Below are 27,712 nucleotides of genomic sequence, written 5' to 3'. Positions count from 1 at the left end.
GCAACTCACAGACATAAATAGATTTTTGCTATTCTTAGTTTGTTCTGTTTTGTTGTATTTCAGTTAAATGGGGGGGGCAAAGAAAAAATAGATGTAAAATTAGTCATTCAGGCCAAGATTTCATATTATCTAAAGAGTTTTGATTAGTTTAGGAAGTTTTGCACTGATACAAGAGGTTTATGATAACTAACTTTTAAAGAATTCTTTACAGTTAAAATGCAAGTGTCCTCATAAATGGCCACTCCTGTGTTGTAATATTGAGGCATGATGAATGCATCCAAGTTCAGGTCCTCATGCATATTTAATATGTTAAGTACCATTTAGAAATGCTTTATGAAAAAAATGTTTGGAATAGTTTATTATAAATTAAAATATTAACATCCACTGAGGGATCCAGTAGAGAAACTTAAATGATCATTTTGTTCTTCAAATAAAAAAATAAATTGAACTGATTATAATATTTCATGCATTTTGATGTAACAAATGACTTCATGGGATCAAGCAGGAAACCAAGCTAATTTCCCATCAATTGCACTGTCGAAGATTGTCCTACTGTAATATTTTGGTTTTAGGGCATTAGGACTTATTTCTAACAGAATGCTGGAGGAGAACTATTCAGTTCTGACATGGTCATTCGTTCCTGTCTCAGGACCTAGGTACATTTTAATAGATGGGATGAGAGAGAAAGGGCTGTTTTGTCTCTCTAGGAATTGCTAAACCAGATGTTGAACAGGGAGGAGAGATTTTCAGATTCTAGCTGAAAAGCACTATCCAAAGAATTAAAAACTGACATCCAATCGGTAACAATGCCTCCGGCCAGATAGCGTTGAGTTTTCGGAGTCCACCTCTGGTCACTTCTTTTCTCCTCGGTGAGGTGACTTTTCCAGGTCACTTCTTATTGTATATTTGTGGAAGATTTGTGCTAGAAGCGTGCAGACCACCGTCTGCTCTACAGATCAAAGGCATCCATCTCCAGAGCTCCTCACCAAAACAAGGGTCAGCGTTGGGAAACTTAATTCAGTGAAAGCCACTCAAAAAATGAATTGCAGACACCAACGAGTTTTAATTCTTTTTTTTTTAATCATTTTTTTAATTTATTTTCAGCATAACGAGTTTTAATTCTTAAAAGAAGCTAGTCTCTAGGATAGTTAGCTTAGGAAATGAAAATATAATAATACCGGACTATTATAATCCATTTGCCTAAATTACCATACTTTCTATCTGGTTCCTCAGAGAGGAAAAATAAAATGATGTTGCCATACTTCAAAGACATTTATTTGAAAAGTCTTTCATTCAGTCTTAGCAAACAAAAGCTTTCATAAACTTTATACATTGTATTTACATATAAATAGAAGGTGATACAAGTCTAAGCTTATTTTCAAGATATAAAGATATGCTTCTGAATGGAGATTGCCCGTTAGGAAGTGAAGCAGCCTTTCTTCAACCTCATGATTCTTCACACTATTTTGTGCTCAGAGGATTGATAGTAAGAGCCAAAGATACCCAAAACGAAGAAACGGAACCCCACATTTCTGCTCTTCAGGTTGGAAGTCACCTGAAGCTTCCCGGTGCCCCGACAGAGGGCAGTGCAATTCCACAGATGAACCTGATGGCCGCGCTGAAAAACAGATCCCCAGAAGGTAAATCTCTGAAGAGAAATCTGTTTTAACACAGCTACCTCAGGAAAAGGGGAATTATTACACTTAATTAAAGTGTATTGACACCATATGTGGCCCCACCTCTCCAGCTCTACTTTTTGGATTCATTAATGATTAAAAAAAAAAAAAATCAGAACCTAGTAAGGCCAGTATTCCAACTGAATCTGTGACTTAACCCCTAAGCATTAATCCTATAAAAATATTGCATAAACAAAAAGCCAGTTAGGGAACAGAAGCCTTTCAAATGAGACAATATATATTCATTATCTCCATAACTCGAAGAAACATCACTGGGCTGCTTTTAAAATATTATTCTTTTAACGGCAGTTTGTATGTTCTTGTGTAACATTTTAAACAATTCCAAAACACCAAAAAAAGCTCCAAGTATTCTGCCAATAAACTGAACATAAAAATTGGAATATTTTACCCCACATAAATAGAAATAATCATTTTACATGTCTGATTCTCCGTATACCTTAAATTCCTTGATCTTTGAAGAGAATACGTCCATTACTACTGAAAATGAAACCTTTTTGCCATGACTTGGACACCTATTAAAAATTGATCTCAATTAAAATCTTTGAAAAAGGAATATATATCAAAGCGGCTGACTTTAAGAAGCATTTTTAATACTTTCTCTTCTTTATTCCCTTTGTCAGACCACTTTTCTTGTGTCCTTTTTGCTTTCAAATTGAGTTTTTATGTTATACTCTTCAAAGAACACACACTTAGAGGTAGAAATACATATTACTTTCACATTTCAATTTGTTCTGGAATTACCACCTCAAATCTGGATTTTTCCAGATTTTAATTCTGCTATAAATGAATTGGGGTTTTTCCCTTCATAATTTTTAAGATTACAGCATTTTATCTAAGACATCCATTAATTTCTGATGATAAAATAATTGACAATAACTGCAGAGCATTTAGAAAATAGAGACACCAATATAAAATCAAATTAAAATTGCCCATACTTCTATCTCCCAGGGGTATATGATCAGAGTGGTAGCGTTTTCCCATCCCATCGTTTTCATACATGTGTATGTAAAATACATATACATTTCACATGATTAGATGTGTATTTTTCACATATACCAATATATATTTCACATATGCAGGTGTATATATACAATATATATTTCACATATGCAGATGTGTATATACACTTCTTATGTGCCTTTGAGAGTTATCGTCTATAGAGATATATTTAATGACTTTGGATTATACCAGCTACAGAATTTTGTAAGTTTCTCGCTTCACCTAACATGCTTTGAAAACTTTCCCAGATCTTTACTTTATGATTACATGATTTTAAATAACTACTATCACATCATACGCATTTAACTTATTTACCTTTTCTTGTAGAGCAATGATTTATTTGATACTTTAATAAATTGATTCCAAAGTCAAAAAAGATTTTATGACCCCAATTCTAAGTCTTTTGATTTGAAAGTTCTATATCTTTTAAACTATATTCATTACAATTCTAAATAAACAGCAAATGCTATTAAAAAAAAGTCATAAAAGATAAGGAAAATTTGCATATTTTTAGGGATGAGAATTATTTTAGAGACTATATTTTAATAACATGAATAAAGAAAAGTGAAGTTTGTATCTTTTCCTTCATATAACTGTTTGCTACAGATGAATACTTTTGTGCATAATAAAAATATTTTGATCCTTTTTGCTAAGGAAAGAGAGAATAAATACCATTTTCATCAATAGGTGGGTAATGAATTACCCACAAGCAATTACAATCTGTGATTGTAAGAAACTCAAATGATAAATTAGGTATTTTATATCATTCAAAATCATACTTCTTAGAACTGTATTTGAATGCTAGGTACACAAAACTTAAAAATCTCACAAAATTGGGAGAAGCTCCTATTAAGGGAATGTCTTGGTGGTAGAAAAACTCTGTTTCTCACCCTACCTCACTTTCCATAAATCCTAGTTTTCAAACAGCTCTGTGTTGATTCACTTTATCGCACTGATATAAAAACCTTTGCACAGCTTATAAAATAACCGTATACTTCACACTCTAGACAGAATGAACACAGAATTCATTTCATGTAGCAGTTGCCCTTACAAATTTTTAAAATATTTAGTTCATCTAGGTGTAGATCTATATAAATATCTATTTCTGTGTATTTTATATACCTTGCAGCTTTAACAGGGCTTTTAGGATTGGGGAGTAGGCAGAGAACGTGAGGGAATTAGTATTCCAACATTAGGTATGAGAAAACGGAGAACTGGCTGAGATATTGATAAAATCGTGGTAGTTACTATTCCCAGAGCAAGCTGAGAACTGAATCCTACTTTTTTGATGCAAATACGAATGTTCATTTCATCATAACATAATCATATGTTCCTTTAAAAAAAATAACGGGTTCCTTTATCCTGCCGAGGAGGTCTTCTCATTCGTGCGAGCGCATAAGCTATACTTAATATAAAAGTATAATAAATATGTATAAATACATAGAGAGTTAGAACACAAAGAGAATATACAGAGAGTATACACAAATAAATACACCTAACTATATACACATTAACTATTTTCAGCTCATAATTCGAAAAAGAAAAAGAGAAATAGCAACTTGAATGACCCTACATTTCTTTACACCCAGGCCTATGGATTTAAAAACAAAATAAAACAAAATTAAAAAAAAAAAAGAAAGAAAGAAAAAAGAAAAAACAAAGAAACATTTTCAGCCTTAATCATCCTCCGAGTAAATGAAAGCGTTCCTGCATGTTTGAATTTCTCAGGTTTTGTGTTTCACACTGGGAGTCAGGCTTTCACAGTTTTTTAACTACCTTAAAACCTTGTTAACTTTCAGCTGAAATTGCTGTTTAACAATGTTATGTTCTTGTGGGAATACAGGATCTTACAGAAAGCAGTTTGGAGGAACTCGATTCCCAAAACAATCTTAAACTGGGTAGAAGCAAGGCTCCTGGTGGGAGTGCCTCCCATTCAAAGGGGCATCTGACATTTGTTTATTTGTTTATTTATTTAGATTGTATTTATGTATTTGACAGGGAGAGAGAGAAATAGAGAGAGCGCACAAGCAGAGGGAGCCGCAGGCAAAAGGAGAGGGAGAAGCAGGCTCCCCACTGAGCAGGGAGCCTGACATGGGTCTCGATCCTGTGACCCCAGGATCACGTGGTTTAAAGATGCATGGTTGACTGGAACCAAGATGAGTTCTCTCAAAAATGAGAATTAGCGTATGGAAATGCTTTTCTAGTTGACAGTGACAGGGATGGGGTCTCCTACTGCTGACCACAGGGTGCACCCCCTGATTGCGACCGCCTCTTTCTGTGTCTGTTGCTGAGGAAGGGGTAGCAACTTTCTGGTGAGTTCTGGGAAGCCTGTGCCCTGCATCTGCCCCCGCCTGGTGCTCCCCTGGATAGCAGCGGGCAGGAGAGCACCGGGCTGAGATAGTCAGCCCACAGCTGGGAGCTGAGTTATGGTGTTGAAGGCTTTAATTCTGAGTGAAAATGAAAAGCCAAGCTGGGAACCACCTGAAGATTTCAACAGTCAATGGGTAAGGGAAAGAGCTCAGGATGTTTTTCTTTGAAGTCCACCAACGGGAGACCAAAAAGAGAGTGAAGACTGTGCAGAAATCAGAACAATTAAGGTTTTGCGATCAGGGATTTAGAACCCCCGTGTAAAATATCCTACACTACGAGGATGTTGTTTGTAGTTTAAAGAGGGGTGTGATGTTCTTTCCTTCTGACCCTATGTTCTAAGCCAGTGGTTCTCCGACTGGGATGGTTTTTCTCCCAAGTGACAGCTGGAAATGTTGGGAGACATTTTGATACCACCCCTGCCCCCAGTGGGTTTAGACCAAGGATGTTCCAAAGCATCCCGCAATGAATAGGACAACCCTTTGTAACAAAGAATTACCCCACCCCAAATGTCACGGTGCCAAAGTTGGGAAACCCTGCTTTAAGTCCCCTTTTTGGAGCACATGACTGTGTCTACTAATTAATTGCAACTAATCGATTGTAGAAATTGTGTCAAATGGAACCACGTGGCCTCCAATCGACACACTGAACTGGCAGACCTGTTCTTGCATTGGTCATATTTGCGTGGTTTTGAGGACTCTATTATTCACTTAAAGATGTGTGCCTCAAAGAGAAAGCTGTAAACAGAGTGTCTAGATGGCAACCTTCTCCAAACAATAAACGAAACAAAATAATAGGGATATTTCCAATTAAGTAAGGGGGGAAAAACTCAAGAAACAAAGCTGGAAAAATAAAAAGTTAAGTGTGCCTGGTAATGTAATAAAGTGTTGTATTTTTTTAAGTCACATATTGAACTATAAAAGAAAAAGGCATTGGAATCGTCAAAGTTGTGCTGTAGTCCCCATCACAGGCTCTCCCCTCCTAGAAAGCTTTCTAGACCTCTCTGAAACAGACATTGTGGGGTGTGAAACTGTCAAATGGAGACAAAAGTCTTCCAGGGGGCTAGTGTTGCATTAGAAGGCACTTGCTTTCCATCTCAAACTCGAGCTTGCATGTGATGAAGTCTGTTTTTTCTAAAACTTGCCAGCAGCTGACCAGTAAAATTTGGTCTTTGCCGGAAGTCTTAGCTACAGCGGTGGCAAGGGTTAATATTAAACCCACCACACCATTTTGCACAATCTCCCAGGAGATCTCTCAATGGATTTCCACTGCCACTGGAAATAATGGCTCACAGCTGTAGCAAGCCGTGGTAACACTTGATATCCCCGTCGCAAGCAGCCCAGTGCTTTCAGTGGAAATGAGAAAATCACTGACGCTGTGCTGTACATTGTGCCCAGGGTCAAGGTTCCAAAGCTACAACCTGCACTGACCTCTCAGCCCAACACCCACCGCCCAGGCTGCCGCTGGCTGACTTCACTATCTCCCTGTTGTATGAAAAGGACACATTGGCAGGCATGAACCAAGGTAAAAATCCATGAATGAAGAGCCATGGGGACACGGAGAGGCCCAGTGTAAAGGGAATGATTTCTGTTGTGCACAGAGAAATTGTCATCTACTTAAGGAGAATCTAGGGTTATTCTCTCAAAGTTGAGAAATAAGAAGCCAGAGGTGTTTTGGGATTTCAGTGCAGTAAAACGTTTCTCCATGCCCCAAACCTTCAAATGTGTCCAATCCGTGGGTCCCAGTGCTACAAGTCCTCATCGTGAGAGATATTATTCTCCTGGGATAAAACTCTCTTTTTTTTTTTTTAAGATTTTATTCATTAAAGAAAGAGAGAACGCAAGGAGTGGGAGCAAGAGAGGGAGAAACAGACTCCCAGCCAACTGGAGAGCCTTTTGTGGGGCTTGATCCCAGGACCCTGAGATCATGACCTGAGCCAAAATCAGATGCTTAACCGACTGAACCACCCAGGCGCCCCAGGATTAAGACTTTGAACGGCAGAAATGATTGGTAAAAATGGAACTACCACCTCCAGAGACATATGATAAGCCATCCTGTACAGCAGTCCTCAGGAAGGACAGAGACTCATCATGGTCTGTGTACATCTCCCCGGCTCCCCATCATCTGAGAAGTCAACCTTTACTCAATCAAGCATTCGTTCCCGTATTCACGCTTGCGTGCCAAACTTTTGCCAGGCTCCGGACAAAACACATGACTGGTATCATTTCTAGGCTCAAGTTCCTCATTCAGAGTCTCCTCTTAGCCTCTCCAGATACAGTGGTGACTTCAAATTATCCCAACCTTCATCTCACTGCCCTGGGAATTACAAAGAAATACACACATTTTATTTTTACATGTTGCATGTCCTCTTTTTAAATACTCTACATTGTACACATATGGATGTACATGCACATGCTTGTGTTATGCGAGGGAGCTTTGGGAGCCTTCCCAGGAATCCCACAACCCTCCACAATGCTGAAAATTGGCTGTGACAGTATTTAAAAGTATCAGGAAGCTCGGGGGCTACTCAATGATGTCATGGAGGTCCCTTGAGAAAATGTGGTCATTAAGCGAGTTGCATGCGGTGATAAGAAGCCATTAAAATAAACAGAACTTCTCTATAATTACTAAATTTCCCAGAAAAACAATTAGAGTGCTTGAGACATTTTGTGTCTGTCTTCCGCTGTGTTCAAAGTTTCCGCTCCCCACCATTTTCCAAAAAGTGCTCGCTGAAATTGTGCAGCATAACCAGAAGAGAAAAGAATTAGAGGCCCCTCCAATGGGAGGACTTGACAGAGATTTTTTTTGCTGTGTTTAATTTTCTTTTAAACAATCGGGAGCTCTGAAATAAAATGGAAGAAATGGTTTTTTTCTATGTGTAAAGTACTTTCAAGTCATTTTGCATGATGTTAAGCTCTGAGGTTCGTAATAATTAAAACAGCAACCTTCTATTACAGTCAGTCATATATACGAGTGTGTTAAATACCTTACGAACGTATCATACCACAGAATAGTTTCATCATGTGTGTGTGCACATGCGTAAACACAAACACCAATCGTAACTAAATCATCATGACAATTTTTTTAATTAACATATAATGTAATATTTGCCCCAGGGGTACAGTCCTCATGACAATTTATTCTCTTACTTCTTTCCTCAAAACCCAAGTGGTTAGTACTTAGGATTCCAGGATTGGGACTACATTCCCAGGCCATCCAATGCTTATGAAAATATTGAAGTGAGAAATGGGAAATTTCACTGGGGTAATATTTTCATGCCAACTAAATATAAAGGAAGATAACTCCGTGGGTTGAATTTGCATCTTTACATCGAAGACTAAGAAGAAGGGGAAGGAGCACATTAGGGAGGAGAAAGAGACCAAAGGGGAGTGCGTACTGCAGGCACACAACCAAGGACGCTCTCCATGGACGGCACATGTTTGCGCTGGTCCTGCCTAAGTGACTGATGGCATCCTGTGTAAGGAAATAATGCATCCCTGAACTTCAAGCTAATTCGTGTGTGTGTGTGTGTGTGTGTGTGTGTGTGTGTGTGTGTATGAATTCAATTTACTTCACAGAAGCTTTATTTTCCCTTTAAAGTATAACAAAATATTAAATTATGTCCGTTTATGTGGCAGGACAGGCTCTCACTTATCCAATGTCTTGGCTCTTTTATTTTATTTTTTTTTAAGATTTATTTATTTATAAGAGGGAGAGAGGATCTCAAGCAGACTCCTGGCTGAGCGTCGAGGGCAGGTGGGACTCGATCTCACGGCCCCGAGATCACCACCTGAGCCGAAACCAGGAGTCAAAAGTTTAAGGGACTGCACCACCCAGGCTTTCCTGGCCATTTTTTATTAATTCCGAATGATCTCTTCAGGAGCCCTCAGCAGACAACTGCTGTCCTCCCCACCTCCCTAAAACATTTAGCTTCTCTTTCTCTGCACTTGAATCGCTTCTTGTCCTTACTGCAATCACAGCAGACATTTCCATGTACGTTAATTTTTATTGACATGCGTTTTGCCTTTGCCTCTCGAGTATAGGCTTCTAGAAGACAGGGGTGAGGCCGTAGTCCTCAAAAGAGCATGAAGGTCCCCTAGCACAGTGAAGACACTCAATAAAATTTTGTGGCATGAATGAGCAAAAGAATGAATAAATGGGTCATTTTACTGTGATGTGTGGAATGCGTGGGTTTGCGGGACGCCTGGCTAGAAAGGAGATTTGCTCATGCTTTCCCAGCGTACATGACATTTAAGAGACACGCTTCTAGCACATTATACATCTCTTAGAATACAGAAGATGGAAGAGATGACCATTCTCCTAGGATGTCAGAGAGGAATGTCTGTAAAACTCTCATTTTATAAATAATCTACCAAATTTAAACCTTGTTCAAATGTTTATAACAGAGAACATGTTTTTAGTGGTTGCAAGAGAGCAGTGACCTCCAGAATCCATTACTGTTCTGCCAATTTTTGGTTACTAAATTTATCATTAGGGATACATGTTATTTTCTGCACCATATAGAATTTTCTGTTAGAACTGAAACTAAATTTAGAGAAAGAGCATACGGAATTATGTGTAGGCTTCCCTCATATGTGTGTAAAAATAAATAGCTTGCGTGCATATACTCACGTACTTAATGCTGGGTATCTTTTCATGTGGCTAGACCTCTAATATCTTCACTAATGGAGCAGAAGCAGAGATAATTTTAAAACGATCCATGATGTTCTTTGGAATCCCTTTGTAAGCCTTGGTTTTTAGATGTTTGTGTTACTTCTGAAACCAGCTTTACACAAAGTGATAAAGTCACGCTGAGGACCTAATTCCAAGTAGAGCCAATAATTACGAAGGTCTCCACACCTTGCCTCTAAATATCTCAACCTGTTCTAAGTTGGGATCAGGGAGAATCTTTTTCCCCCTCAGAAATATTACACAGCATCCAATTAGGACTCAAATTCTTCTTAGGATTAGGAAGTTAATAAAAAGGTCTGGGTTTTATGGGAATGCCGTTGTTAGTTAAACTAGGACTAAGTGACATATAAAGAGATGTTGACAAAATCAAGTCATAGAGAAGGTACATTATTACGTGTATTCTCTGTCCCTCGCTAATCTCCTTGGTCTGAAAGCAGCTGTGGACCTCCCCTGGGAACAAGGAAGGCTGACTGGCAGCTGGTAAGCACCTGTTGGGTTGTGCTGATGGTTATGGCTGGTGTTCCTTTTGATTGGACGGGGCATCTGTTTCTGATTGGCCATTGCCCATGTTCTCCCCATCATTAAATATTTTCAACATCAGCCCTGGGAATAGGTCACCATGCTGTACTCGTGATAGTTACACATTTCGCTCATGTACTGAAGAGAATTACCTTGGCCAGAATTGGATTGAGTGAAGGTATGTTTAGTCAATTCAAAGATGGAGGGGAAAATGGTTCAAAGCACTGCAAAATAAGTTAGAGGTGTAAGTTTCAGAAGACTTTAAAGGAAAATAGATGGAGGGGTAAGCCACCCAAATTACTGATTAACAATTTTATCTGTAGGTCAGGTAAGGAATCCATGCGTATGACTCATTGGCGAATTGATCCTGGTCATGACTTGGGCAAGTAATGATCCCAACAGGAGGTTAATATACTTATTTAACTATGGATGTTGATTTGTAAAATGCATCCTTTTTTCCAAAGGTAGTGAAAGAGAAACTTTACTCTTGCCTATATTGTCAAAGAGTGAATGAATGCAGTAAGAATTCATGAGTCTTCATTCTATTTTCACTTCCTACTCTTGTCAGAAATAGAAAATCAGGAAAAACAGAAAGGCATGAAGTTCCAGGGGAAAGCGTGGAGATAGCTCTCGCTAGAACTGAATCCACCTCTACCCAACATTAGACATTCGCTTGAACAAATAAACGAATAATGGCACTTCACAACTATTAAAAAAAAAAAAAAAAGTCAGACTGTGAAGGTACACTTAGTGGCTAGACACAGCTGGAAATAATTGGGAAACAGAGTCCAGTGCAAAAGAGTTTAAAAACCACATGGTCTCAATGATATTTTCATAGTGCTCCAAGCAATTTTCTTCCACAAGTCAAATGGTTTCAAGACTCTCCAGCTCAAAATTACCTACAAAACATAAATGCCAAAAAAGGTAAACTGCAATGCATTAGGGACAAACAACCGGTAACCCCTGAGGAAATTCCTTGTCAAAATTGTGAATGGGACACTTCGTGGCACAGACAGCCTTTGCACGGCCTTTAATCCAAACTGTCGGTGTCCTCGTCCACTCCGGGAAAGAGAATAAGTCATGATTCCCACATGCTCCCGAAAATACCCCGGAGTCACCTGCGTCTGTTTATTTCGGTGGGTGGTGGTGAGGAAGGGTTCTGGAACGAGCCTACCAGAGTGTATGTATAAGTAAGGAACTGTTTACTGTGGGAGCACTTCACCTCCATAGGCAAAGCTTTCCTTTCGGGTGAATTTGTGAGTTAACTGACAGGTGACTCACAGCCGGGTTTGGAACACCTTCCCCAATATTACAGTCAAAGTCACCGTCAACAGAGAACGATCATGAGCCACCTACAATACCAGAAGTCAAAAGTCTTATCCCTCATTTGTGTCTCTAATTTTGCTCACAATTGATAGGACTGAAGTTCTCTTTAATCAGATTCTTTAGTGGCATGATGCCACAAATTTCTGACTTTTAAATGTTGTAATCCCAAAATAGGATGCTATCACATGATAATGTTTCCCGATGAGATATCAACTTTTCTTTAGCCCATTAAACATATCGGTAGGGATGTATTTAACATGCGGCATGCAAAGAACTTTTCTAAGCACATTACATATAAAACTCATTTGTACTTTGTAAAAGTAATTTGTTATCCTCATGGGCCAACTAAGAACACTGTTTAGAAACAACAGGCACATAGCACAACACAGTGAAATTTGTCATGGCTGGGCTAGGATTTCCATTCTCTTTTCCAATGCATGAAAAACAGACACATCAGAAAAGAGTAAAGCTAGTATAGAGTTAATTATTTCTCACGTTAACACAACTGAAAAGTTGCAGTATAGAGTTAATTATTTCTCAAGTTAAAGCGACCGAAAAGTTGCATTGTTGTAAACTCTTTCGAAGGCCAAATACAAAAATCCCTGAATATTACCCAAATTCAAATGTCCGTAGATTTTGCCATGATGGAAACAGGTTTGGGATTTGGAACTTGATCCAAAAATACTGGTAACTGGTACTATCAGGGGAGATAAAAATCCAAGACACCCAGAAATTTCTAGCAGACATTTCAAACGTGTAAGATGGTGGCAGAGCTTAACAGCGGCACAAACGAACACACTCAGGAAGCTTTCCAATGTCTCTTCCACTATGCAAATGATACAGGAAGAGCACTCTTAGGTCTCTTCTTATATGCTTCTATGCAGTCAAAATCCATTATTTTAGTTTTCGAAGATAATTAAAAGAGGTTTTAGGGACACCTGGGTGGCTCAGTGGATTAAGCATCTGCCTTAGGCTCGTTTATGATCTCAGGGTCCTGGGATCAAGTCCCACATCGGGTTCTCTGCTCAGCAGGGAGCCGGTTTCTCCCTCTCCTCCCCACCATCTCGCTCTGTTGCTCACTATCTCTGTCTCTCTTTCAAATGAATAAATAAAATCTTTAAACATTAATTAATTAATTAATTAATTAAAAGAAGTTCTTGACTCACATAATAAAAGTCGTTTCTCGACATCCTCAATACGTCAGGTTAGAATGACCTTGGACCAGGAATTGGCCACTGCAGACTGCAGGCCAGAATGGCGCTTTGCCTGTTTTTGTAAATAAAGTTTTATTGGAAAACAGCTAGGCTCCTTCATTTAGCAATTACTCTGTGGCCGCTTTCACACTCAGCAACAGCAGCACTGAGTAGTTTCAATGGAGACTGGCTGCAGAGCCAAAAATATTTACTGTCTGGCGATACAGAAAAAGTTTGTCACCTCCCGAATCAGAGAATATTATTAAATGTATAAAAAAAAAAAAAAAAAAAAAGGAGGAGGAGGAAAGTGAAGACTACTGAAGCCTTAGCAGACAAAGGGAGACGGAGTTGAAATTTCACGCTCCTTTCCAGACAGTGCCTTGGGTCCCAGTGGTGTGCCATCTGTCATTGTACCATCCTGATCATTATTGCAGAGGACACCTATTTGACCTAATTGCAGTAATGCCACAGACAGAATTTGCAGAAAGAAAAGAAAAGTTGCCAGAGCCTGTTAGTTTGAGATAACATTTTATTGAATCCTCACCCTATTACAGAATTTCAGTCTCTCACTTCATCTCTGCCCCAAAGCCAAACTCCTCCAGTGTTTTTAATAAGAGGTAATTATTTTTGTAGGGTTTTAAACAAGTCTCAGTGGAATTCAAATATTTTCCAAAACTGTCATAGAAGGTATATTTTAGTGTAGAGTCAGTGTTAACTATTTTGCACATGCACAGAAGATGTTGAACTGATTGAAATCATGAGAGAAAAATCACTCATAGACACATATAAGCAGTTCATGCAGGTACCATCTTTCCCTAGAAACGCAGCATAGAAGAGTTAAATGATATGAGGATTTGGGATGTTTTATCTCTAGCTGTAGATAACAGATTAGCGCTCTGTGATCTAGGAATTGAAATAGACTGGAAGGTGTTGAAATCAAAGTGAAAAGCATGATCCAGCATCCTCAACCTCAGCACATAGCTAGCTCAATGTTCTAATATATATATATATATATATATTTATATATATATTTTTATATTTTTTTTTTTTTTTTTTTTTTTTTTAAGATTTTATTTATTTATTTGACAGACAGAGATCACAAGTAGGCAGAGAGAGAGCTTCCGGCTGAGCAGAGAGCCCAACACGGGGCTCAATCCCAGGACCCTGGGATCATGACCTGAGCTGAAGGCAGAGGCTTTAACCCACTGAACCACCCAGGTGCCCCTCAATGTTCTAATATTATAACTACAACGCAGCTCAGAAAAATTCTTGGGGAATGGTAAAATTATATTGGTACCTAATGACGTAACCAATTTTGTTTCTATATACATTAAAACTTTGTATGGCTCAAATCACATTCCTCAAAGCAGAGACAATATAAATATTTGATATAACACAGCTTGGTCTTTTAAAAAGGTATTAACCTGTCTCTAATAGAAGTAAAAGAAATCCTGCATCATACTGGTAAAAAAATGGGTTGGTATACCTACCTTAAGGGCTTTCCCCTACGTAATCACTGTCTTTATGTAACTTGGCTACTGCAGGTTTGACTTTTTTATTTTTTTTTAACCAGGGGACTGCACTGAAAATGATACATTGTATATCACTCAAGACATCCAGCAGAAAAATAACATACTTTCAGGATGTATTCTTGAACTATTAATTATTTCCTTCACATATTTAGGCAATAAAACAATCCAAGCGTCTATAGGACACACCGAGTAATTGCGGCCTATATTTTTTAAACTTAGTTTTACTAACATGAAATTGAACTCTTTTATTTTTCTGATAATATTAAAATTATTCCATTCATTCTTAAGTACGAATTAACTAGTTTTGGGGGGCGAGTGGGGGTGGGGACATAGAAAAAGAGATTCTGCCAACATTCTGTCGACATTTTGAAGACACACTTGAAAACCCAACAAAAAGTTTCAAATCTTGGTGTGAATGAGCATGATTTTTTTAAAGTATGTCCATTTTCCAGAAACAAATATGATGAGTTTTGTGAATCTTGGGTTAAATGTTTCATTGACCACCCAGACCAAAGGCATTTATATGGATCTTCTGAGATACACCCATCCATTAAAAGGCCACAAAGCAAAATGCCAAATGGCACATCCCAGTCAGAGGACAGCCATGTCCTAGAAATTATTAGATGAATCGTCTATTTCTGGTTTTGTGAATGAGCTATTCTATGTCTCAGATGCTCTGATTCTTAAAATAGGGAAAGAATTTCCACACCCACAACCTGGTTACTGTGCTGGTTCTGCTCTCTGTGCCTAGATTCCGTTCTCTGTCCTTTCCTCCTTTTTGCTCTGGATACCTTTCCTGCAACATTGCTTTACCTGAGCTCCCTGGATCTTTAGTTTCCGGTTGGGTTTGGTGGATGAGCAGCAGCACAGACAGAAGAGAGGGCAGACAGAGAGACAGGGATGTTTATTTCTCTGGCTCTTCACAGCTGGGCGACAATATTGGTGGTGCCTCTGCCCTTTACGACGGCCGCAGTTTCTGAGAGGTGACCTTTTGCTATGGCTACAGCTCTCAAGGTATAGGTAGAGCCCTGCTCGAGTGTCTGGATGGCAACAACTGCGTAGTCTTGCTTGTCAATGAGCATTTTGCCATTCCTTGAGGACTCCTCTCAGTCTACCCACATCTCTGTAAATAGATGCTTCTTCCCCCCCCGCCAGATTTACTGAGGTGTAATTGACAAATTAAAATTGTACATATTTAAGATGGACAACATGACTATATGATATATGTACCCATTTTGAAATGGGGTTACCACCATCAATTCTATGAACACATTATCATCTCACATAACTACCTTTTTTTTCTTTAATGGTGAGAACTCAAAGCAAGATTCAAGTATATGATACAGTCATTAACTATGGTCACCATGGTATACATTAAGTCCCTAGAACATGTACATCTTATAACTGACAATATGCACCTTTTGAGCAACATGCCCCCATTTCCCTCACTCCTCAGCCCCCGACAACCACTGTCATACTCTCTGCCTCGGAGACTTTGATGTTTTTAGAATCCACATAAAAGTGAGATTATACGGTATTTGTCTTTCTGTGTCTGGCTTATTTCACTTAGCATACTCCTCCAGGTTCATCCATGTTGCTGCATATAGTGGAATTTCTTTCTCTTTTATGGCTGACTAATATTCCATTCTTATATATATATTCCATTCATCCACTGATGGACACTTAGGCTTCTTTCCCAGATCTTAGCTATTATGCATACTGCTGCAGTGACTACGGCAGTGAGGGCAGATGTCTTTTTGAGATACTGATGTCATTTCCTTTTTATACACACTCAGGAAGTGGGATCGCTGGACCCCATGACAGTATTGCTGAGGGTATGGAGAAAAGATAATCCTTGTGTACTGTCGGTAGGAATGTAAATTGCTACAGCCACTGTTCCCCACGGTGAATCCTCAAAAATCTAAAGAATATAAACACCCTACGACTGAGTAACAGATACTTCTTTAATACTTCTTCACTTAATCATTTGACTATCTTCCCTTCCTGTGAGGATCTGCCTGAAAAAGTCATCACCCCTTGATAATATTTTACTTCTGATTTACAAATATACACAAAACAAATTTGTTTTCAACAATTTATCACCGGGGCACCTGAGTGGCTCAGTCAGTTAAGCATTGGGCTCCTGGTTTTGGCTCAGGTCCCTATCTCAGGATCAGGGATTGAGTCCCACATCAGCATGGAGCCTGTTTAAGATTCTCTTCCTCTTCCTCTTCCTCTGCCCCTCCCCCTGATTCACACACAGGTGCTCTCTCTTTCTCTCTCTTAATAAAAACAAACAAACAAACAGAAAATATACTTTATCACTAAGGATTAAATGTAAAATAAATAAACAGAAGAAGTGTTTTGGGTAAGCTTTTATGGGAAATTAGTTAATAATGGAAACTTATTAGTTAATAATGGAAATAATGGAAACAAATAATGGAAGTTGGTTGGACTCTTTGGTACAGGATGGTTGAGACAGGAGCACATCTTAAAGGCTTCCCTGGGGGTTTCAGTATCTCAATTTCTCGTCAATCTATTGAAAAGCCAAGAGCCACCAACAGCGGTATCACAACACTATAATCATGTTTTCGAGTACTACACGCATGCAGGAATGAAAAGGAAGAACTGACAGTCAGTCACAGTTCCCACAGCTTCCCGCATGACAACCACTGTAGGAGTCACGTAAGCATTATGTAATTTATGTAAATTTATGTGATTTTTCCTCAACTTGACCAAGGATTTATTATCAAGTTCACAGTACAAAGGAGAAAATTGAACCTCACAAAAATGAAGCCATTGATGGCTGTTGCCCATCAGAGCACCAGCTGATTCCTTTGTCATCAGCTGGTACCAGCGTCCAATGTTCCAGATTATCTGTCCACCTCAGGTTGTCAACATGTTTACTGTGTCCTCCTGATCCTAGCCTCACACACACTTTATTATTGTTATTTTTTTAATTTTTAAAAAGATTTTATTTATTTATTTGTCATAGAGAGAGAGAGATCACAATCAGGGCGAGTGGCAGACAGAGGGAGAAGCAGACGCTGTGCTGGGCAGGGAGCCCGATGTGGGACTCGATCCCAGGCACTGGTATCATGACCTGAGAGGAAGGTAGACGCTTAACTGACTGAGCCACCCAGTGGTCCCCCTCACACAACTTTTATATCTGTTGGCATTCTCAGATCTGTCTGTGATCCTTCAATCTGTAGGAATCTTAGCGAGGAGTTTCCCTTACCACATCCACTAGATGTTCACTGTTCCACTCAGGCCAGATTACAAATTTTGCTCCAAGGTAAAAGGTCTCTTCAGAAAGATCTTAGAATGCAAGGCCATTGTTCTATTTAATTTCAACCATAAAATTTCAATCTGGGTTTCAACCCAAGAAGATTGAGGGTGATGGGACACTTTTCAGAGCATCATTGCATGGAAACCAACCATATTCTCTTAGATCCTCTTCAAGGCATGATTGGAGAGTTTTCTTTTGTAGGGATATGTTGACATACTTTTTTTTTTTTTAATGTAAGGACAACACTAGCTTTTTTAAATTATTATTAAAGATTTTGTTTACTTATTTGAGAAAGAGAGAGAGACCATGAGAGGGGAGAAGGTCAGAGGGAGAAATAGACTCCCCATGGAGCTGGAGCCCAATGCAGGACTCAATCCTGGGACTCCAGGATCATGACCTGAGCCAAAGGCAGTCACTTAACCAACTGAGCCACCCAGGCACCCAACAACACTAGCTTTTGCTCTCCAAGTTTAGAGAATAACTAGAAGATGTTTTACTCTGTCAAGATCCATATAAGTCAATAGCTTTTTTTTTTTTTTTTAACCTTCTGGACACTGTTAAAATTATATGTTAAAATTTAAAACGGAGAAAGAATTTTTATTCTGAGCATTATTTTCCTTTTTCTTAAAGCAATTAAAGTGAATCCTGAGTAACTGAGAACCATTAAGAATTACCTGGAACAAATGCATTAGTTATTAATCAAGATATCCTCTCTATGCCTACATAAGTCTGTGACCGTGTCTACTTCACATATGTCTACATTTATGTTAACATAAAATCCACATGTGCATAAATTACATATGTGTATTTATCTAATATTGTACAACTAGTGAAGGGATTGTTAATTTATTAAGAGCAGTGGTATAATAATAGACTTGTTCTATTAAGAACAGTAGTATAATAATAAACTTGTTGGTGGAAATGTACCCCATATAAGTACATCTGTGTTTTCAGCTTTAGAAGACCCTGGGAGAATCATGCAGTGATGCATGTCAATGTTTTAAATAATACAAATTTTCAGATGATAACCATACAAACTAGTTTTGCTAAAAACTATGTCATTTGGGTAGCTTAGCTATAAATGTATTCTTCCACTTGTGCATAAAATAAACATGGTAAAACACTGTTAGAGGTATTTTGCCAGCCAGAGGTACACATTGAATGTGATTTGAATTCTTGGAAATCAGTGGAAATGAGATGCATAAAAACTAGAGGTTCAAGAGTTGATAGTTTGGTTGCATAACATTTGTCATCGTGGTGAGATTATAGAAAATCCATTCCTCTATTTTGCATTTATTACATTAGTCACCCATCCCACTGCTAAAACGAAATGGTTGCAAATGGGCTTCCTCAAATATTATACCTCCTGTTACCCTGAGTCCCAACCTTATAAAAGACTGACTTAACCAATCAATTTGCAATTTTTGCATTATTAAGAACATATTCTCTTCATACCATTGAAAAAAAAAGCATCTGTATATCATGTTCTCATTCCAGAACATTGCCTCTGGCCAAAGCTTTCTTCTTAACAACATAAAAAGTAAAAAATGCAGAAAACAGCTAGTCCCAGAAAATTCAGTTTAAATGCTCAGCATTCCTTTAACAGAAATTGCAGGTAGAATTTCATCTGTATTAGTCAGGGTTTTAGAATGGCAGGTAGTATGTGGATATAACTGTCAAATTTCTATGAGTAATTTAATTGGCATGGAATAAATTTGGTTATATTTTTCACTGCTTGGTATTTCAAGGTTTTTTGTTTTTTTTTCTTTTCTTTTTTTTCCCTCCTCCTCCTATTGTGGAGATGGCTCTGCATCTAAGAACCATTCAGTGTGGCAGTTTTCCCCCACCGATGACCTAAGCCCCGTGTCTCCTTCAAGTCTTGTTTTTAAAAACTACAACCTATTTCTGGTTACCTATGGGGAACTGAACACTCATATTTATGTTTTCTTCTCCAAAACTCCACAGATAAAAGTAAATGAATAAAAAAGACATCAACTATGGAGACCACCCTCTATAGTTGACAATAATCTCTGCCTTTTGGTATTCATAACCTGGGTAATCTCCACATATAGTACCGAGGTCAGTCCGTTTGACCAATATCAGAGGGCAGAAGTGTTACTTCTGGTATTAGGTTATAAAAGAACAAGGGTTCTCCCCCTCCCTTTCTCTGTCTTGTCCCTCACCATAGGGGAAACAAACTCTCATATTACAAACACCCCAATGCCCCAGAGATCCATATCCACATGGGAGAATCTGAACCTTCTGATCAACAACCAGTGAAGAAAGAGGTCTGGCACCAACCATATGAGTGATTTTGGAATGGATTTTTCAGCCCTGTGTGAGCTTTTAGATGGTGGCAGCCCTAGCAGAAAGCTTGATAGCAATCCCATGAAAGCCCTTAACCTAATACCACCCAACGAATACACCCTAATACCACCCAACAAATACACCCTAATACCATCCACCTATACCCAGATTCCTGAGCCTCAGTCCTGTGGGGTATAATAAATGTTTCTTGTTTTCATCAGCTGATCATAGGGTCCTTTGTTACCCAGCACTAGGTAACTGACGCATACCTCTGTAATGAGAAAGAGATCAGGAGCATAGTCACCAGATGGTTGATAAAAAAATAAAATAAAACAAGGAGAATGTGGATGTTTGTGGGATGAGATGCCATTGAAGATCAACCAATTCATGCCACGGAACTTCGTAAGACTTTGGAATTGGGCACAGGACAGCAAAGCAACAGTAGGGCAAGAGAGTAAAAACAGAAGAACTGGGGTGCCTGGGTGGCTCAGTGGGTTAAAGCCTCTGCCTTCGGCTCAGGTCGTGATCTCAGGGTCCTGGAATCGAGCCCCGCATCAGACTCTATGCTCAGCGGGGAGTCTGCTTCCTCCTCTCTCTCTCTCTCTGCCTGCCTCTCTGCCTACTTGTGATCTCTGTCAAATAAATAAATAAAATATTAAAAAAACAAACAAACAGAAGGACTTGCACCTATACAAGTCTGTATAAGAAACAGATCCCAATAGTATATCTGTTCCCTAAATGAGAGAAGGAAGATCTGTTCTTTGGAGATAGGAAACCAAGAAAGCTTCGGATTGGGGGAGCAGCCCTGGTAGATGGTCAGTGGGGGGTGCTGATCTGAAAACAGGGGGGTTAGATGAAAATTCATGCATCAGCTCAGAAGACTATCAGCCTCTTTCTGACTCTCTACTCAAGCATATGTTATTCAGACTATCAGCCTCTTTCTGACTCTCTACTCAAGCATATGCAAATATATCTATTTGCAAACATAGGCAAGAGGCTTTTTGATTCTTTCCAGGAAAACACACACACACACACACACACACACAGAGAGAGAGAGAGAGAGAAGGAGAAATACACAAGATTCTATTGTTTGGAGTCCTGCAACAAAACAGCAGAAACTGTACCAGTTACCACAAAATAAAACCCACCAATTGATAAGACCCTGTCAAACATCGAACTTCCAATCAGCTTTTTGATGTTTCACCCTTAAACATAATGGGAAGTCATCTTTCATCAGACGCTGGAAGAAAGCCTGGACACCTGAGACAGAGAGATAATAGCTGGAAGAAGGGAAGTGAGAGTGGGGAGGGATGAAACAGGTGATGGGGACGAAGGAGGGCACCTGTGATGAGCACTGGTGATGTATGGAAGTGTTGAATCACTGTACTGTACACCTGAAGCTGACATACACTGTATGGTAACTAACTGGAATTAAAACAAAACCCCAAAAGGAAAAGAAATAACTGGAAAAGAACTCAAGGGGGTTAGAAGAAAACTTGAAAACGTAACTTAGGAACTTAAATTGATAAGAGACTATAAAACACTGAATCTCTATACAAGAACAGGATGTAAGAAATAGGGAAAAACCAAGAGGTTTTGCAACTAAAAAAATGAGAACTACACTTTTTAAAAACATGTGGCCAGATGGGGAGATAATTTTGAGTCAAGTGTCAGTAGAACAAAATTAAAAATGATCAGCAATAACAGAGGAAAAATAAGGAAATTAGAGAGCGGGTACATGAGGTCCACCATCTAGCTAATGGGTCTTATTAAAAAAAAAGAAAGAAAGAAAGAGAGAGAGAGAAAGAAAGAGAGAAAGAAAGCAATTTCAGGGTAATAAATTATCAAAGATACATTACCAAAAATGTTTGCTAGAACAGAACTTGAAGTTTTATATTAAAAGTACCATCATGTGACAAGCACAAAATGAGCAAAAGGTACAATAAAAAGTCAATGTGGTTGACAAATACTTTCAAAAGGAAATTCAGATAAAGGGTTCATTGATACCTGATCATGTTTTTATTTTTTTTTTCAAAATGGTAAACCTTCTATTTATAGTAAATTACCTATTTCCTTACATAATTATGTTTAATTATTATTTATATTTTCATTTTGTTTTAAATCATTTTCCTGACTTAGTCAACATACCACTTTTCTTTAAAACTTAAGTGGCCACTATTTGTTTTGTTTCGTTTTGCTTCTGGTTTTGCCACCCATGTGTTGAGTACAACTGTTCAGGGTCTAGCCATATTTACTTAGGTCCAGTTTTTCATCAGCCAAGTGGTAAAAGTTATTTTCATATTGGGGGAAAATCTTGGAATATACAACATTTGATGCAAAACATCCCTTCCCACGCATTTATTTATGTATTTTTTTCTTCCCTAAAGTATAGTACATGCCTAATTGCCTTCTCCCATGTATTAATTTAATGAAATGCCTCTTCATGAGAATTGCTTGCTAATGATAGGATTTGAGTTGTGGCAAGCAATACGTAGGGTATTTATTTTTAAATAGAGACGATATGTGTATTTATGGGCAAATGGTCCCATTTCCCTTGGAGAGTCATAGATATTTTTTGAAACTTATTTTCTTACAAGTATAAACTTCTTCCTGGGTATAGAGCCATTAAAAGTGAATCTAATTTCTACTCATATTTAACATACCAAATATTTGTACTTATAGTAACCTAGTTTTTGCCAAAGATTGGTAGTCAGTGTGGTCAGAATTCTATAAGCTGTGAATGAGGTGGAGGGGGAGAAAAAAAAGTCTATGTATTTATTTATTTACATATATAACTTTTGATATGTTTATATGAAAAGTTTAATTATTTAAAAAGCCAGCATAGTCAGTTTATACTTTTTTAAAATAGTATAAAGACCAGTGACAGTGACAAAGTGTCTGTTTCTGCCTTGCCTCAAAAGAAAGCACAATTAATCTTGCAGAAGACATTTATTAACCCAGATGATGATTTCACAATGTGGATTCCACCTGATGTAGTTTTCAGTTAATATGTGTTTAATTCTAACCTTGGAGACACTACCTCATAAGAGGTAGACCAACAGCGTGAAAATGACAAAAGACTCTCTGAATATTTTTACTGGGGATGACCGCCATGGGCAGGGCAAAGCCATAATGGTAAGGTCAGTGGTGAGACACTGACTTGGCCAACCTTCACCAACTTAACCAAGCATGAAAGTGGGTCTCCAGCCAAGTCTGTCGTGGTGGGCAAAGGAAATTTGGAGAAGGCTTCACTCTACAGTTGGCTTTGACTGAGCAACAGTTGGTTAGCGCATTGTGTTTATGAGAATAAGACCATGGGCATAATCCCAGACCCATCCAGTTAACATCATTTATTTCCATGACCACCAACTGCACCATTAGCCCTGCCAACAATATTAGAAATGCTCACATTTGGTTACCAGGACAATTGGGCAAGAAGCAGCTCAGTACAACTGTACTACTGGATAAAGAGCCTTAGAAGACATGGTCAACATGAACATATTTGCATTTATCTACTTATTTCCATTTTTCCACATGGACTTGATTTAATCATTTTAACTAGAATGTGGATAAGAGGCTTCTCCCTCTCCTACTCTCCCTGTTTGTGCGTTCTCTCTCCCTCTCTCTGTCAAATAAATAAGCTCTTTAAAAAAAAAAAAAAGAATGTGGATAAGAATGGGCATATAAATGGACAAGGCAACATTAGAGGTCAATAAATTGATTTTACCACAGGGACTCAGGGGAGGGTTCCTGGAATTTAGCAAATGAAATCCCCACATTCTTCCTGCCTAGCTTTTCTAGTTAATGTACAGCTGAGCTAGGGTGTGGGGGAGGATCTAAGTTATCTAGTTAGAGTTAACATTTCCACAATCATGATTTTCAGAAGTGAAACAGTGTGAGTTATGAAAGTATATACTCCAAATATTTCTTTTACTCTATTTCCCTGATATTTAAAGCATAAAAGAAAGGTAACTGGAGAAGGTTGATATTAGGCTCATTTCCTTTTTTTTTTTTTAATTTAAATTCAATTAGCCAACATACAGTACATCATTAGTTTCAGATGTAGTATTCAATAGTTTATCAGTTGCATATACAACCAGGGCTCATCACATCATGTGCCCTCCTTAATGCCCATCACCCAGTTACCCCATCCCCCCACTCACCTCTCCTCTGGCAGCCCTCAGTTTGTTTCCTATAGTTAAGAGTCTCTCATGGCTTTTCTCTATCTTTGATGACTTCCCATTCAGCTTTCCCTCCCTTCCCCTATGATCCTCTGTGCTGTTTCCTATATTCCACACATGAGTGAAACCATATAATTGTCTTTCTCTGATTGACTTATTTCACTCAACATAATACCCTCTATGTCTATCTATGTTGATGCAAATGGTAAATATTCATCCTTTCTGATGGCTGAGTAATATTCCATTGTGTACATGGACCACATCTTCTTTATCCATTCATCTGTTGATGGACATTTTGGCTACTTCCACAGTCTCACTATCGTGGCCATTGCTGCTGTGAACATGGAGACTCCTTTGCAATCAAATTATAAAATAGCAACTTGCAAGCTGTGAAATTATTGTGGAAGCCATGTGGAGGTGCATGTGAGTTGGGGACAAGAGCTGTTCTCCACTGAACTGTGGTGGTGGTAGAGGTGGTACGGAGGGGTTGTTGCCATGGTGATTAGAGATGGCAGTGGAAATGAGGGTGGTAAGGGTGTTGGTGCTAGAATGGGAGGTGGAGGTGACAATGGAGATGAGGATGAGAGTATTTGGAGACTTATGTAAAGAAGAGTTGGAGGTGGTGAGTGCCGTGGTAGTGTGGACATCAACGGTCTCCTTAGTTCCAGTAATGTGACAATAGAGTCAGCAGTCCCCCCCCCCAACTTTTATTCACCTGGTATTCCAGGCTTGTGACCATCAACCCTCTCAATCCTTCTCTCTCCTCCTTCTCTGACTCCCTGAAAGTCTTGTCTACCTTGTTCATTTTGAGACAAGAATATACTTCTTCATCTAAGTAATTATCTATCTCATATTTTTGTCAGACTGTGCAGATTCTAACTTCCTAGAAATTAGTGTCACATATTAAATATTTAAATGCTGTTTTAAATATTTAAATATTGTTTTCACTAGAGAGGAGATGGGAGGAGCTATTGTCTTAATAGCATCCTAAATATGATATTAAGGACACTGTATGTCATTGAAAATTCTGTTATTACAACAACCCGTGGTGATCATAAGATCTGTAGATGCTCTGGGAGAAGGAGCCTGAGCAATAAATAAGACTGGGTTCACAGCAAACAAACAAATAAAACGATAACTGGGAAAAGCAAAAACAAAAACCTAAAAGCCCTCCCAGTTCCCCTGTGTCTTGTCATGACTTCTCCATGGCTAGACTGCTGGGTTAAGGCTTTGCATCCTTATGTCTTCTCAGTAGGCCCAATGCCCTTCAGACAAAGCCATCCAGAAACACAGCAGTAGTTCCACAAGGTGGGTCTATTGGAGGAAGAGAGAAGACAGAGCATGGGGAAACATGGGGGTGTTTCAGGAAAAGTGTGCTAGAAAGAACTTATTACAGGATTTAGTTGGGTGACTCACAGAAGGGCTGAAGAAGCAAAACTTTCTAGAAGGCAGGACAACTCCATGTGATTTTTTCAATAAATCTACCTATAAAGAGGGGAGACAAGAACAAAAATAAAGCCCTGGTTGGTGAGGGATTGCTCTATCATTTTAGCCAAGAGAGGGTGGTGTTTGGTATTTTGTGGGTATTTTGTGGATGGCACTGGGAATTTTTAAAAATCTGCACTGAGACAAAAATACAAGGTGTGATGTGGCCTTGTTTTATCTCTCTTGTCAGGGCCTCAGGATGCCCTGGGCTAAGTCTGGTATTCTGTGAGATCGCGAGGTTCAATAGAATGGCGTGGCCTAGGTATGCGTGCCAGGCCAGCTTCTGAAGGTCAAGAAGGTTGCTCCTTTTCTTTCTTTCTCTATGATGCACTGGGATTCAGTAGCAGTTTGTATTTCTGCACACAAGAAAAAGTTATTAATTGTTATCATGACCCATCTTCATTTCAAAGTACATTTCTGACTCTAACGATGATACTGATGGTAATTGAAGGCAATAATACTAAAAATACCAACAAAAGAAAGGAGAGGGTTTGAGATCAAAGCAGAGGAGGGGGTAAGGAGAGCACCTCAGTGAGTGCTGAACCGAGCCCCATGAGTGGTCTTATAGTCTCTCATAGGCAGGCATGAGACCATTTGATGTACCCAGTGATGGTGTTACCTGTATTCTCAGCTCAGAACCCCCGGCGCCAAAGGTGGAGTAATTTGAGGGGGATAGCACACTATAATAAGCAAGTATCTTCACTTGGAGTCCCCCAAAGCAAAGGATTCCCATAAAAGTATTTTTTAATTGAGGTATGATTAACATATAACACTATACTAGTTTCACGGGCTTTTTTTTTTTTTGGAGTTTTGTCTTTGTTTTTGTTTTTGTTGTGTACTTAAGGAATATTCCCCAGGAAACACTAGTGGGGAACTAAGGAAGTGAGATGGGGAAAGAAAATACCTAAGAGTCGGGTATTCAGTTAAGTCCCACAGAGACCCACCAATGAATAAGTAGGTAAGTAAGTAAGGGGGAGAGGGAGTAAATAAATAAACAAAATTCAAGATCATTAAAAAAAAAAAAGTTGTCAGGAGGACAAGAGGGTCCATGAAATCCTAAGTAAGGAGGCCCTCCTTGTCCACAGAGTAAGTGCGTGTCTGTGTCCAGTGGCTCTCAGATGTCAGCAGCGGCAGAAGAACCATGAAGTCTTGTTCAACTGGAGTTTCTCATTCAGTAGGTGTGGGGTGGGACTCAAGACTTTTTATCATCTCTAACATGTTCCCAAGAAAGCTGCTGCGCCAAGGGTACTGCACTTTATAAAAGGCTGATGGAGCGTGAGTACCGACCTTTGGCCAAGAGACGCAGATGCTGGCTCCCAGGAGAGCAACAAGGGTTGTTGGCACAGATGTAAACCAAGCGGCAAGCCCGGGGTGAGCACAGAACTCTCCAGCGTCTGCTCTCGTCTGGGCCCAGGTCTGTCTGCGTCCAGATCTGGTATTGTCAGCACTTGTGGTGTACCCCTTCTCAGCTGTGGGTGACAGGAAGCCACAGGATAAACTCATAGGATGTCCTATGAGTTAATTGTCATGTCAATGTTAATTGGAGATAGGCAGACTGAATGGACAGGGCATCAGAACGCAGAGCTCATTTACATGAGTAGTTGGAAGTATGTGTTAAGTAAAATTTAAAAATTATCTCTTTGGCTGATACTTTGTGTTTTGTCTTTTGTTAAAACTCTAGGACTGTAGCTGCACATTTTCACTCAAACCAACTACTTTTAGCTGCGAAATGTCGAAAGTACTACAGGCCACTATATTATTCTCTATGCCATAGGTCTCATGCCTTACTTTTAATTTCATATAATCTTTATTCAGTCAAGGTGATTAATTTTTAAATAGATAACCAAACTTAATTTCCCATTTCTGACTTTATAAGATGTATCCTATCGCTAAATTTGCAATTCAGAGAAGATGAGTCCATGAATAATTTGTCCTACATTTTGAGTTTAAGGAATAGGTCACTATACTCTAGGACCATAAAAATCTCCATTTGTCCCGTCCAGGTTTAAGTCAACAAGAGGGTTCCTTGTCACCCTGGGCAGAAGCACAGGTAAGCAGGAATGTTCTGGAAAGAGTTTAAGATGAAAGTAGATGCCAGTGCAAAGTTTATCTATGTTACCCTTTT

General features: G+C 38.9%; 1 pseudogene; it reads left to right on the top strand.

Moving 5' to 3' along the window:
- The first annotated feature begins 1,393 nt into the window (after positions 1–1,393).
- LOC111158051 overlaps positions 1,394–27,712 on the top strand; it is a 45,303-nt pseudogene continuing 18,984 nt past the window's right edge.

Source organism: Enhydra lutris, unplaced genomic scaffold, assembly GCF_002288905.1.
Source record: "Enhydra lutris kenyoni isolate GAN:26980312 unplaced genomic scaffold, ASM228890v2 scaffoldscaffold57, whole genome shotgun sequence".
In the NCBI taxonomy this organism is placed as follows: domain Eukaryota; kingdom Metazoa; phylum Chordata; class Mammalia; order Carnivora; family Mustelidae; genus Enhydra; species Enhydra lutris.
Note: the sequence above shows the minus strand (reverse complement) of the source record. Positions and strands in the feature narration are given on the sequence as shown.